Source organism: Solea solea, chromosome 19 (assembly GCF_958295425.1).
Source record: "Solea solea chromosome 19, fSolSol10.1, whole genome shotgun sequence".
Classification (NCBI taxonomy): Eukaryota; Metazoa; Chordata; class Actinopteri; order Pleuronectiformes; family Soleidae; genus Solea; species Solea solea.
In genome coordinates, this window is record NC_081152.1 from 16,936,915 (window position 1) to 16,952,455 (window position 15,541).

A 15,541-nucleotide genomic window follows, 5' to 3' on the forward strand; every position below is an offset into this window, starting at 1 on the left:
TTCCTCCAACGCCTCCCCTTCTTTCTTCCCATCTGGTTTTCATTCTGTCCACCTGCCCATCAGTCTGCAGCTCGGGACAGGTGAGCCTATTACATGCTTCTCACACTGTCTGCAACGCGCACACACACACACACGCACACGCACGCACAACAAACCACACTAGCTCCACTTCACGGTAGCTTAGCGCGCCACACACATCAGCCAAATCTGCTGCGCAGTAAAACGGCTGTTACCGCAGCCACGTCACGCTCCTGATGAAGCGGTCTAGAGTTGAATATGAAAGCTGGTAAAAAAAGAAAAAAGAAAAAAAAAAGGGGGCCATTACTGGAGAATAGAGGACACAAGAAGAGAACGGGGCATAATAGAATAAGATAGGTTGAGCCCTGGAAATTGACCTTTCAGCCAACCGCCAAAATGTGATTAGAAATGGAACTGTTCGGTGTAATTGAGTCAACGACTGAAATGGAATTAAATCCTTACTCAGGCAGCGTCTGCGTAACACAGAGGAGTTACACCGCTACAATTATTATATATACTGTATATATATATATATATATATATATATATACAGTATATGTATGTAAATATAAATATAGGCTTAATAAATATATGTATTGTACAGAGTTAAGCTATCTGTCTTTCAAAATAAAAACATACCTTTGTGATGTAATAACATCTTACTGGTTGTAATTACTGGAATTTGGTGACCCACATAAAAAGACTTTATTTCTGACACCGATATCCAAACTGTCACTATCCACCAATACAGAAATACAGTCTTTTCACTCGCTTTAAACACCCAAATTGTTGATAACAACGTTAGATTAACCACCAAACTATGATCAGCCACTCCCAATACACAAAACTATAATAATTTAGTGTCATTAAGAAACAAATAAGCAGCCTACAACAAAATTAGGGCCGACTGTTTTCATAATTCACTTCTTTTAGCTTAAATAAGTCCTGCTTTGCAGAATCTTTTCAACCTAAACTTCGTGAAGCATTTCGTTGATATTTAGGGGTTTACATATCCCATTAGAGTTCATTAATATCTTCTTTCTGGCATCAGATCCAGTGATTTTGACCACTGAATAGTGAATATCATCATGGATGATGATCAGTGCATAATCACTCATCTCAACAGCTTAAAAAATGGTCTAAATGGTGGCTCTTAACAAAGATGAGAGAGTGATTAAATCATTATATATTCACAATAAGTTATAGTAGACTAAAAGGCAATTTATTCATTCATTCATTTATTAATTTATCTATTTACGGAGTCACTATCTGCCTGGTTGACTTGAAACAGAGTAACAGAGCGGTAAAGAAAGAGAAAAGTTAGGGCAGTGCTTGTTGTTGATGCCACACAAGACAGAAGGTGCTATTATGAGACATCACCTTTAAGAAAAACGCTCTCTCTCTCTCTCTCTCTCCTTGTTTTGTCCCTGCTCTTTCTACCTCACCACGTACAGTACCTCACTCTCTCCCACTTGCTCTTCCTGTTCCTCTCAAACACAAAAAAAACACCCCCATTTGTTGCCTTCCATTTTCTCCGTCTTCCAGACTTTGAAACCACTTTTTTTCCCCAACTCGACAGTTCCATGAACTCTCCGAAATGATACCGCGGCGGGATTTCAAATACACACAAATACGACTAATAATAACAATAATAACCATAACAGCAATGATAACAGTGAACCGAAAAGAAAAAAGGAGAATTAAAATAATCCAAAAACAAAACTCTCGGCATCTCAGCGAAAACAAAATCCCACAGGCTGCCTTCACATTATTAGCAGTCCAGGCTAAATGAGTTTATATTAGCAGTGAAAGTGTGATTATTCAAGAAAAAGGGAGAATAAGGAGGATAAAAGCTGAATATGCAGAGAAAGGGAGGGATTAAAATAGATGTGATGGGACTGTTAACAGTGAGAGAAAATCTCTGAGATAATTACACACTCAGCATGTGCTTTTTCTCCAACACATCACCCCGATTCCACAGCCACGGATATGCAAACTACATATTTGTTTTTAAATAATATTCAATCACAGCACTGTAACATCACAGCATGGGTGAAATCTGAAAATCCTGGCCTTCTATGATCTGATTGAGAGGATACAGACACAGAAATGTGACAATGAAACCGGTAAACTCACCGATAATCCCTGTTCTTTCTGAAACCAAGACAAAGAAAATGACACAAATGTGTGTGTGTGTGTGTGTGTGTGTGTGTGAGTTTTTTCCCTCCAAATGATTAAAAATCCAGGCTGCATTGTTAAATCTGTGCCGATTGTTTTTCCTCAAATCCTGCATTTCCACCCTTTTTGATCTTGGAACCACTCATGCTAAACCTGGAGGGTCTTTAATTTGCAGTACAAAGGGAGAATCTTAATGGGCTTAGTGACAAACACTGGATTACTTTTGTAACCAAAGCACATGTACTGAAACTGAATGCTAATCTTCTTTTTTCTTCTTCTTTAATTTTAATTACTCTACACTTTGTTATCAAGCTTTTCTCAGCAAGAGACAGAGACGTGGCGGTTTTCCATGTCTACTGGCCTTACATAATGCACTTTACAAACAGATGTCTTTGCCACACTGTGAGTTCCTAACGGGGGATAAGGGATTACATCAAACTCGGAAAGGAGCCACGAGCAAAAAGCCGGGATTGCATTTATTCATTTGTCTGTTTGCCTGTCGGTTTACCTCCAATAAAACTTGAGGTCAAATTGAATGTTTTCTTATTATCTTTTAATTTTTTTTTTTATAAACTAACCATTCGTAGCTGTGTTTATTTCTAAGCCTGGAGGAGAGCAAACGTAAATATAATAATGTTGTTTGCACAAATAAACTAAAAATAAAAGAGCAAAAGATTAAAAGGTTACCCCAGCAGAGTGACTACTATAAATCAATGGGGCTAAAAGGAGACACAGAAGCCACTGAGCTGCACACCGAACAAAATCCAATGTGAATGCAACCAACAGTCCACCCCCCCCCCCATTCTCCACTTCTGCTCTGTTTCCCTGTCAGTTCGGCAAAAGCCGGGACTATTATTAGCAGCCAGGGGGATCAGGTTAAGAAGATGAGGGCTAAGAGAGCACGGAGAGACACAGAGAATTTAACTGTGGGCACTGTAAACGGGGGGAAAACCCACTGAAAACAGGCTGATCTGTGAGTATATTCACTACGACACAGTCAGGTAGTGTAGCTCAAGACACTGAACTCCACCTGTCACTGATCCTCTTTACACCTGGTGATTGGGATTGTACGTACAAGTGTATAAAGCAAGAAGACCCGGGTGCAAGACCCGACCAGAACAAGGGTCTTTCTGCATGGAGTTTGCATGTTCTCCACTCTAAATTGACCGTAGGTGAGAGTGAATGGTTGTTTGTCTCTATATGTGGGCCTGCGATGGACTGGCGATGGACTGGCACAGCACGCCCTGTGACCCTCATGAGGATAAAGCGGTAGAAAATGGATGGACGGAGTGTCCGATGCATCTCCGCTCCACCCGCGACGACTACGTCGATGGCTCCGAGCACAGCCGACGTGAAAGCGGCGACAAAGCTGCACAGTCTAATCTGCTTTTTGGAAGACGACTTCTTCCTGTGCTTAGAAAAAAGCAAAGAGGAATCACTACGATAACGTGAGGCTAAGTTGTTGTTGTTGTTGTTGTTGTTGATGACATGGCGACACACAGGATCTGTAATCTGCTGCTGGAAATCTTTGCAGAAAAGACAGGGAAGTGACGTCAAGGAGGGGATGGACAGTGGAGACACATTCTAATGCCAGGTGTCCACAGATGAAGGCCAGGATGAGTACAATGATGTGTCTCTCTTTTTTATGTGAGGCAACGTTAAGATGAGAATCAGTAATCATGAAAAAGTGAAGCAGCACAGCTTCAATAAAATACAATAAAAAAACTCTTTAAAGCCAAAATAGCAAATGCAGAAGCTCTCAAAACATTACAAACAACAATAAACATGCCTTCATGTGCATTGATACTATTTTCCTTTTTATGATTTCGAGTGGGCCGAGCAATGACAAGACATTATAAATCAACCTGAACAATATGTAGAAGATAACGGTGGGAAAAACAATAAAGCCTGACAGTGATGATGAGGAGGAGGAGGAGGAGGAGGAGGAAGATAGAAGAAGAAAAAAAGGCCAACATAAGGATAGCACAGTTAAGATGTCAGAGGTTAAAGAGAGCAAAGTGGAGGCAGATAATTCAGACTATAAGCCTCATAATCTGCTTCATAACTGTCATCTGACATCACTGCAGCAGATGCTTTATCTGGGATCCTGTTCTCTCTCTCTGCCAATTCTAATGTAATGGGGCGGGGGTCTCTCGCTCTGTGTCACACTGTAATGTAATAAAAACAGAGAGAGAGAGAGAAGAGAGGGATGGTTTGGTACGGTCATGTCTCTGTCACTGTATGGACTCAGAGATGCAGAGACACGGTGGTAATATGAGGGCTTGCCTGTAGTTTGAAGTGGCACTACTTTGTTTCTTAAGTAACTGCACCATAAAAAAAATGGGGGAATGTGTTGAATTAATGTTTATGGCCACAGGTGTTTTGCATATATTTCACAGTTTGCTTTGCTTACAGAGGGACAACTCGTGCACCGACTGACCTGCTTCTAATTAAGTCGTTAAAGAGGCCTTTACAGTTAAAAAAAATCCACATTTTACTACATTATCTCAACTTGAGATGCCCTCGCAGTACATAATAAAACAAAAAACACAACAAATTATTTATAGAGGTGGGCAAAAGTGCAGCTGATGGCCCGTATAGATTAAGAAATAGTTTTGGCTGACGTGTTAGGCTCGATTTTCTTGATTTAAATAAACTTTTATTGAACAACGATACATTTTAAATAAAAAATAATCAACCAAATATACAAAACAACAAAGAACTACCAAATAAATGTAATGAATAATGACTTAGCAGCGTCTATCAAATGTCCAAGAACAAAAAGTATGTAAAGGTCAAATAATTGAATAATATTTATTGGTCTATATTTAATGATTTACCAGTATTGACAATTTGTCTTCATAATTTTTAGTGCAGTTTCCCTAAATGGCCGTTAAACCGGTGTGAAAAGTTTCTATTGTGACATCGAGGGGCGTTTACAGGCAGCTGTAGCCAACTTAAAACATTTCTAACTACATTTACTAAACAGGTCACACCCATTTAGTAAATCCAAAAAAAAAGCAAAAAAAAAAAGCACCTATAGACACAAAATTTGGCAGCTTTGTGGACAAACCTTACTTGACCTACGGTAAGTTGCCAGCACCATAGGGGCCAATATAGTATACTCCACTGCTGCAAGTGAAGTGCAACAGGAGGGCTGCACATTGTTCAGAGTGATAAAAACATAGTTTCATCTCAGAGACAAACAAAGAATAACAAAGAGGGGGAAAAAATAATGAGCCCAAGAGCCAGAGAAAAGGACAAAGAGAGGAGAGTGAAAATCCCAGAGGGACGCTCAGGAGAGTGTGTGTGTGTGTGTGTCTCTGTACCGCGAGATGTAAAAAGGCAGTCAAAGCAAGAGCAAGGGAGGAAGAGAGGGAGAGAAAAGATGAGGAAGGACAAACGACGGAGGTGGGAGAAGAAAAAAAATAAATAAATCATTGTATTCTCTCGTCGAGTAGGCTGATAAAAAAAAAAACGCTCTGGCTTGCCTTGAGATGGCGGGAGGAAAGGAAAGAAACAAAGGAAAGGAAGCGATACAAGGCAACATGAATTCATAGCTGCAATTCATTTAATATAAGTGGACAGTTTGACTGACGGTTGCGTGGTTGGTGTGGAAGTTGGAGGAAAAGAAAAGAGGTTGTGATTTCAGAGAAGCATATTCTTTATCCCCGCCGACAAATTACACCCAATTTCACTTTGATCACCGGGGTGAGGTGAAGGTAAAAAAAAAAAAAGGTAAACGTGGGTAATTACACGAGACTATTAACTTCCCTGTATGAGGTGTTTAGCTTTGCAAACATATCGACGACCTTTCCTAAACCAGGCTCTACAATAACGCCTACATTTGTTAAAACACGACAAACTGTGTAGTTGTACATGCTCTTTTTATACCGTAGCACAAAGAACATTTTTTTTTACCTGGAAATCCACTCGCTTTACTCCCACATTATTTCACAACCTTGTCTGGCAGATGAAGGCAAACACAACTCTACAGACTGGCCCGTTAGAACTTAGACGACCGTAAACATCATTTTAAGCCATGTGACAACACAGCAAGGTGATCTCGTGACTAAATGTGACTGTCCATCCTTTAGTTCAACTTCACGCTCTTGAATGTTAGCGACTGACAGATGCAAATCCAAACCAACCTGACATAAAATTCAGTGCACAGAGTTTGGCAGGCTAAAAAGAGAGTGACTAAAGAGTGTCACACAGTCCCCTGGCAATACTAGACGAAGAGAAGAAGAGATGCAGAGATAGAGAGGAGAGTTAGGACGGAAAGGAAAGAGGCAAAATGACTGGCACAGTGATAAAAAGACCGTCAGCTCTGCTGGGGCGTCAATAAAATAGCGGCAGGAAGTGAATGAGTCGTGCAAGGATCAGAAAGTGGTAAACAGGAAGTCAAAAAAAAAAAAAACATATTTAAAATGAGTGAGGTGTGCCAAAGTGATCTGGCACCTCTTCTGGACTGTGCACAAGTGAGAGTGGAGTCAAATATAAAATGAAATAAAACAAAAAAGAGAGACATAAGCAGGATGGGATCTACGCCGTCACAGCTGGCCAAAAGACGGGAGAGATTGATGACAAGGCCAAGTGGACGGCTACCAAGAAAGATCAAAGGGGGCAGAGTGAGGAAAAGAGAGGGATGAAGGGAACACAAAGGAGCAAAACTGGACTAAACTGGGCTTAACTGCTGATCAAACAGAGGGAGGGAGTGAAACAAGAGGATGGAGGTAGAGTAGAGGCGGGGCGTAGACTTAGAACGAGACAGGGGGAGAGCAAAACAGTGTGAAATTGACATGAAAATGAGAGGATGCTTGGGGAAAAGCCAGTGAGTGGCAACACCTGTGGTTTGTACGGGTTTAGGGTGGGTTGGCTCGGCGCGATAAGATAACTGCCACCTTATCTGTGGCAGTCAGACTGTAAACACATATACACACACACAAAGTGACATCAACACACGTTTCCTTTGGCCAGGGGAAAAAGGCCAGACATGGGCAGAACACTATTAGGAGACTGGCAGATAGGTGTTTGGGGCCTGTTGCTGAAATTGACTCAGGTGGTTATTTCTGTGTGTTGTTTTGTGTGCTTGTGTACACTGAACACACACACACACACACATAAGGGGGGCTTAACTTTGTGCAGGAGTGGGCGACAATCATTGAAACATGATGTTGTATGTAAGTTGGAAACAAACTGCAATTCTACTCCAAGAGTGAATCCCAAACTTCTTTTTTAAAAGAGGATAAAAATAAAATTTAACGTTAATTCAACCGTTAATACCATGACTGATAATACTTTAATAGAGCAAACTAACATCTGAACATTTATGATATATACATAACAAGTGTCCCGAGGGAATCGACAGATTAATACGATGAGACGAATCAAGATCACGATGTGGCATCATTACTTTGGAGGACAGTCAGGCACAGAGATTGGATTTTTATACCCTCATCGCTGTGACATGAAGACTGCGAGAGCCAGCCGGTCATCTACGACCATAAATGTTAATTAACAGCCTTAGCTGCCGGACATTCATTTCCTGTTATAGCCGAAGGGGAGGACTCGTAAAAAAAAAGGGTGCATGCACATGCGAGTATGTGTGTGTGAGACAGTGTATATGTCCTCATATATGGGCTTTCATTTGTGTGTGTGTGTGTGCGGCATCATGTGTGACAACGTGTGAAAGAGTGTGTGTGTGTGTGTGTGGTTACAAGGACACACCGGTGATGAAAACTGTCCCAAAGGCTCCTCTGTCCTTTCCTAATACGCCTAATAAGCCGTCAGCACAAACCATAACTAGCTAGTCACGCCATGACAACATAATAAAGCTGCACAGGGACAAAGTCAGGTAAAAGTCACACCATGGCCACGTATTACAGACACACACACACACACACACTCACTCACTCAGTGGCTTGACAAACGGCCAGTGTGCGGCACAGGTCATAGTCTGGGACAAGGTCACACTATGGCCTCATAATACACTCACTGGCCATTTGTATTAGGTATTCCAGTTCAACTGCTCATTTATGCAAATGTCTCTTCACACAATCACACGGCAGCAACTGCAGACATGGTCAAGAATCCCTGAATCAAACCGAGAATCAGAATCAATTCAGAAACGGCTGACTCACTGTGACTCAATGCTGCACACAAGCGGAGTAATTCCTGCACGTGGTATTTAAAGTATGGCATGAAATGACGGAAACATTTTTGATACTGTGTCTTTTTAACACCGCAGTACATCTCGGGACCGGTATCTAGCCGATGCCTTGAGAGAATGGTGGAGAAAAAGAAAAAAAAAAAGAAGAGATGATATCCTGTGAGTGACAGTTCTCTGGGCAAAAATGCCTTGTTGATGCCCGAGGTCAGAGGAGAATGACCGGACTGGTTTGAAATGATAGTAAGGCAGGAAGGGTTTCTAAGGGTTCCTATGTGCGGAATAAAGGGTTTAGACCACAATAGTAAGGTCACTGAGTGATGTCATCGTCTCATTTGACCAAAGTGAGTCTGAAGCACCACAACGACGTCATGAAAAAGACGTAAAGTGTAAAGTGGACGTGTCAATGTGAATTCACGAGCATACTTTACTTAAACCCTAATTTTCAGCTATGTCAGAATGATCATTTCAGAGCGATAGAGAGACGACTCCATGCCATGACACATGTGACTGTGGTTGTCGTTTAAAAAAAGAAAAAACCCTTGAAGTCTTGAGCGGTGATGAAACAAGGAACCCTAGCAGCATTCGCCCCGGCTGTGGAAAACCTAGCTAATGGAGACGAGTCATAACTCTCTCTCTTTCCATCTCACCATCCTCCCCTCTCCCTGCTCCCTCGTGCCCCATCAATCAATCCATTTATCCATTCTTCCTCATCCACCCACTCCTCTTATCTATCTAAAAGTATATTAGAACACCGCCATCTCAAGCCAGTGCAGTGTTCTGACCATGAAGATGTTTTACAGCACCCCCACACGCCGCTCGCCCTCCCACTCTTGAACCTCACCTTCTCTAAACAGATAGGCGAAAAGCCCCCGTGTTGGAGCCACGGTTCAGTGGTTTCTAATTATGTGTTCACTGTAGGAGGCCGGTCCGAATATTTCATGTAGACCCGTGAGAGGGAGATAAAAGAGGCGGGAGGGAATGAAGAAGGAAGGGGAAATATAGAGAGGCAGGAGAGGAGAGATTGAGACGAGTGTGAGGAAGAGCAACCCACTGTACACTGTACATAAATGCAGTTGATTTATTGTCTGCATTGTCCAGGAATGCCGTTAAACAACTTTAAGTCAGAGCAGCAGAGGAGAAGAAGAAGAGTAGGGAGTAGTATGTATGAGAAGAAGAGGAAGAATTCCACAGGGACAGTTTTGAAGATAAGTTTGCGCCATCTTTACATTTACATCGTACATTCATTTGAAACAAGCGGCTCAGTGGTGCCTCAGTCACCACCTCACAATGTGTGGTCCCTGCTGTGCACCTCGACAGTCAATGCATGAAGGAGAGCAGTTAGCATCTCCGCCCTGCCCCCGCGTGAACTCCAGCTGCCTGACATGCAGCTTAGGTTAATTGGCAACTTTAAATTGCCTGTAGGTGTGAACGCGGGCATGACACTTCTCGGCGGTTCATCTCTATGTGATGTGGAAGGCTACTCAGGAGAATACTGCAGATCTGTTGGCAGCGGCGGAACAGTATTAGCTCAGCGAAACATGAGCTTTGATCGAGCAGTTAATCACATTTACAGCGCGGGGTTGCATAGTCTCACAACCACATTGTTTTTATATGATTCAAGCCACTGTTTTTGGCTCATTCTAGCGACGTCAGCCCTAACCTTGGAGCACTGGTCCACCGTGATGAGAGAGAGTCAAATGTCAACCGTAGTCACCTGACATTGGCGGCTTCATCATCATTAGAAGAGCGTTTGGAAGGGGGGGGAAATGGCAACAATGCTAACATTTTCCAATTATCGACTTTTCTGAAAAGTAAAGTTCAAGTAAACAAAACACAAATAGCATCTGCGGCGTTGCCTACGTCAGTATTGATCAATGACACACCAGTACCAACAATGACAATACATAATATTTACAGTTTCAACAGCAAAATAGCTCACACTCAGGAGTGGGAGTGGATCAAAAGATCAGTTTGGTGATATGTATCGTCATCATTCCTCATCCTGTACATTAACTTTTCAACGACGTATGTTTTTTTTCAGTTAGACAGATATCGCGATGTATCAGAATCGCTGTATCGTGATAATTGGTATCATGAACCACATATCGTGAGGTACCTTGTGATTCCTACCCCTACTTTGGAGTTAACTAGAGACAATTTAAAAATCCTGAAATGAAAAAGATTGGTGTGTGCCATCTACCATCGTGCCATACCTGTTTGCAAACCATTCTTCTTTTTATGAGTTTGTTTACACTCCGACAGAGGGGCGGTAAATAAAACTAATAGCACAAACCGGCCAATAATCACTTCCTCCATTTTGAACTCTTTGCCTCTCCATACCATCTAAAAAGGACTGTGAAGATGGCTTCCTGTTGGTCAGCGTAACATTTGCAGACACATGCTTCTGACATTTAAAATCAACAAGTAAAATTTGTGTAAATTTGCGAAGCCACTGACATTTGCTACTGGATAATGTATTTTGTTGTATTAGCATTTTTAGCTTTAAAGGTTCAGTGAGTAAGAATTAGTGACACACAATGGTGAGGACAAACGGAGGACTCCTATGCTCACCCCTCCATTTATAAGCACATGAGGGGACTACAGTGGCCTTCGCCAGAAAGAAGAAAGAATCATTCTGAGCTTCCACAAAAACACCACATTATACACTTACACAAACATATTATGGGTCGTTTATTAAATAAAACCCGCCTAAATGTCACACATGGACCTTCAGAACAAAATTTGACCAAAATGGTGAGAATAAATCCACACACTTGATGACCCAGAGCTTTTTTTTGTCACAAATGTCCATAGACCTTGCCTTCAGGTAATTATACAATAATTAGAAGGTCTTCATGACCTTCCAAGTACAGTCATATGTGCCACACGTACACCCACAGGAAGACATGCACACATGGGCTCATCTCAGAGCTCTTAAATGACTCGTGTCATTAATGTCGATGAGCGGTTGCCAGCTGTAATATTTCCTGTGGTCATTAGACCATCTGGTGGCCTGACTCCTCTCATATCTCTATCTGCTTCCCTCACTCTCTCTTCTGCCTCTGCCTGTGCGCCGAACAAGTACCGCTTTTGTGAACTCTGCCACAGTTTCTGTTTCTTTAACTTTACCGCAAATTGTATTACATTCAGCTTCAGCCTCTTGTTATTTACCACTCACAAACCCCAGTATATGTTGCCCATGCTAATTTCCACTCACTCGTATCACAGCTTTTGCAGCTCCATCACAGCTTCTTGCCCCCGGGCTACTCAATTTACATCTCTGTAATGGCAACCTGCTGATATGTGCAGCCATTTCTCTACTTCAATATGTTAATTGAAGAGATCCTGTATCTCATCTATTAAGGGGGGGTCAACATCCCTTTAATTTACACTTAACTACTGCTGTAATCGTGGCATTGGATGAAACAGAGCAACAGAACACGCAGGGTGTAACGGATATGCAAACACACAGTCAAACGGTGTCTCACGTTGATTGTTCGACTGAATAACACGTTCCTGCAACATCATCACTTACAATATAATATGTGATAGTTAGAGAATATCGAGAATATCAATGATGTTATAACTGGAATAATTGGCAGAATTAGCATACTCCTTGTGTCTCTAGCAACTAATTGTTTTAAAAACAGTACCTGCACTACAGGTGGAGGTGGAGAGACTCGTTTGCATGTTAATGTGCCTTTGCTTTAAATCGAGTTCAAGCACATCATCAAAGTATCATGATGTCATCAATTTAATCATCCATTTTAATGGGAGTGGCCCCATTCACTGTGCATAAAGAGTCTAGATATTAGTAATGTGCAAATACATATTTAAAAGGCAGATTCAGCCATATTTAAGTAACACAAAAGGCACACGCATGACCAACGCATGGACACTTACATACTGTATTACATGCCCGAATCAGTATCTGTGCTCTTAATGTTCCCGTGGATCAATAAAGTCTCTCACAACATTTAAAAGCTTGCTGTGCAAAACACAATCTCTGCATACGCACACTAATTTAAGTTCTTTTAAATGGGGGCAATCAGAACATGTAGAGTGAGTGCTTTTTACTTAGTTTTAACACTTTCTCTCAGCTACATTCCGCTCCGATCTCCACTATTTCTGGGTAATTCTCACCGCAAAATGTGAAGCCAAAAGTCTTATCTGATTATGGTTCGGCTCGTTTACTCTGACTGGGTTTTCAGTGGAAGTACACAAGTGGAAATATCGCAATATATAACGCCATCCATCCATCATCTATACCACTTATCCTCCGAGGGTTGCAAGGGTACACTGGGCACCACAGTATATAATATTCTATTACACATACCGTATATTCACTGAATCAAAAGTTACTTTAACAAAACAGGCACAGAGTGCCTTGACAATTTGGACACTTCTTTACAACAGAGGCAGCAGCAAATTGCTGTGGTTATCAGATGGAGTCACGTTGAATAGCAGTTGAAGGAAAACTACTCAACCATTAACATAGAAAGACCATATTCATTTGTCTTTACGACACTAGCATCAACAGCGAGGGCAATTTGTTCAGACAGAGGGCACTTCTTCCCCTTTTCACTTTTATCACTCGAATCTTGAGCAGGGAGAAAAAAGAAAAAGAGGATCTATATCCCTCCTCCATTCACCTCTGAGACAGCAGTAAGAATCATTTTCCGTCTGCTTCTGTCAGATTCAGACTTTTTTGAACCGACAACATTGGCCATGAGCAGTCGACGAGTGTTCTTTATTTGTGCCAAAATTAGGCAACAATGAGCAAATTAAATATCTTCTTAAATTGAGTTTCATCTAAATGGGCCACATTTAGATTTGTATTCCTTTGCAGTGTGCATTCAATCAAGCCTTAATGACACAGCAAATAAAAAAAATTGCTATTTGTACACCAGTGAAATTGGTTTCATCTCAAGATGCTGCAATTTCTGTGAAATCTATTTCTGCTCCATAATCGTCATCAGTGAGCCACTTAGGCCACAGTTCAATGAAGCATTCTTTATTTGATTCCAGCGAGAGTCAACTCAGCAAAGGCTTTGTTTTGGTGGCTTCTTTTGTCTTCACAGGTTTTGACACAAGGAAACTTGTGCCTTGGTTTTAATTGGCAATATGGTAACAGGACATTAAGATTTTTAGGATGATTACTGGCTCACACAACCTCTAATGAATTTCCCATTTCGTGACTGTCCTCCACGCCTGTGCATGCTCTCTGCAGCACAACAGTTTCCAGTCAAGTTGGTGGTATGCTAGTGTCTTGCTTTTGGGTAAAGTCGAGACAGCAAAGACGACGGTAACCATGGACACTTGATTAAGGTTATGCGAAGAGGTCTTCTGGTACCCACTCATGTATAACTCAGTACTCAAGAAGGACAAACAAGTGGGTTCACTTCATTTCTGTTATTCGTCATGTTAAAAACATGGACAATTAAAAATGTCATTCAGCAGAAATAAGTATACAATAAATGCCTAAACCATTAAGAGCAAAGTAGTAAATACAGCCTAGTTAAAACAAAGCATTATGTTTAAAAAAAAAAAAAAAAAAAAAAAGATGATGCACTTAAAAAAGGTAAGTGCATGGGGGTGAAGTCCTAGTGAGAAATGGATTGTGAGAATGTACGTGAATCTCTACAGACGCTAATTTTAGCCTGAGTGGAATTGTGGGCATATATGCGCATATGGAAAAGCATAGTGGCTACAGACACGAAACAAAAGAAAATGTATGACTCAGGTCTACAAGTGCAACACTTAAAGGAATACTTCACCCGTTTGCATTTAGCTTTGTATAAATAGAATAGGGCTAGTATTTTTGAAAAACTGTGCTTCCCAACCTCAATTTCCCCTGAGTCGAAAATATCTTCATTCTTTGTTTTTTGTTACAAATTTGTTATGAATTTCTCAGCTCAGGGTAAATTGAGGTTGGGAAACATAATTTTTACGACCCCTATTTTAGTACTACAAAGCTAAATGCAAATCTGTGAAGTATTCCTTTAAGCAATATTTGGTACCCAGGCTCTAATTTTTCACCTCAAACCAAAGTCTTACAATTTGTGTTTGCAAATAAATATTACCGATCTTGTCAAAATGCCTTGTTTTAGCTTTGATTACATATTTAATGTCTTAAGTTTATGTTTTGAAATGATTCAAGATGCACAAGAGCAGCTGTACTTCAACACAACAAGTCTTAATGTTTCAATTTGTGTTAAAAACGGAACATTACAATGATCTCATCATCGTAACGTAAACATCATGTGCCCCTTGGAGGCCTTTGTTGTGTTTATATTTAGGTATTGCGCTTTGTGTCTTATAACTCTGCACCTCTAAGACGAGAGTATATAGACGTCCACCTTTTCCTCTTAGGAGAATTTGGCCTGGACATTACATAATCAAACTGTCAGTGCTTCATGGCAGAGAGTGCACGGCTTTTAAAGGGAATTAGAGGGAGCTGATTTGATTGGCAATTGACTGATGTCAGCCTCCCACACGCCCACTGATAATGTAATTCTACAAAATGCGCCACAGGTGTGTTCTGTTCCTTAAATAATGAACTATGTCTGCCTTGTCTTTGCAAATGAGATTAGGAGGATTGCTTGGAGTCAAGAAACATGGGAATCTATCATGCAGCCCATTGTGTCCTCGAAAAAATCCATTTTAAAAACCACGGTTTACACGAATGCAGTGCACTGCCACGACGATGCCAATCCATGTTCATTTAAGAAAGCTGAGAACGAGGCATTTGCATTTCAAATGAGAAGGACAGGCTCTTCACTGTTTTCTTGACCACTTAAATTCCAGAAGTTTTCACATGTTGGGAAGTTGTGAGTCAAAATCCAGTCAAGAAGTACACACAGAAAAATGACATCTCGGGTACAATGTAAGCACAATCTGCCGCTGCGAGCGGGGAGACTACAGAGCTGGTGTGTGTTTCTAAGTTAATGCTATTGTGGAAATCGTATTCCTAATGGGAGTGTCACAGCCCCCTGAGAATCCCTTATGCCAGTCTTTTGAACATGGAGCTTAAAAGCCTCTTGCACATGAGAAATGATTGGAAGAGCTAAGTCAAGCACGGCCCCGAGCACGGTGAGAATCACTGTTAGGGGGGGAAAAAATGTGTTTTTATCCCGGTAATATTCATAATCCATCCTGACAGAGTACGTGCGA

General features: G+C 41.2%; 1 protein-coding gene across 1 annotated transcript in view; it reads right to left on the reverse strand.

Moving 5' to 3' along the window:
• Window positions 1-15,541, reverse strand: part of cntfr (ciliary neurotrophic factor receptor) — a 224,248-nt gene that overhangs the window by 190,313 nt on the left and 18,394 nt on the right. The window lies entirely within an intron of this gene.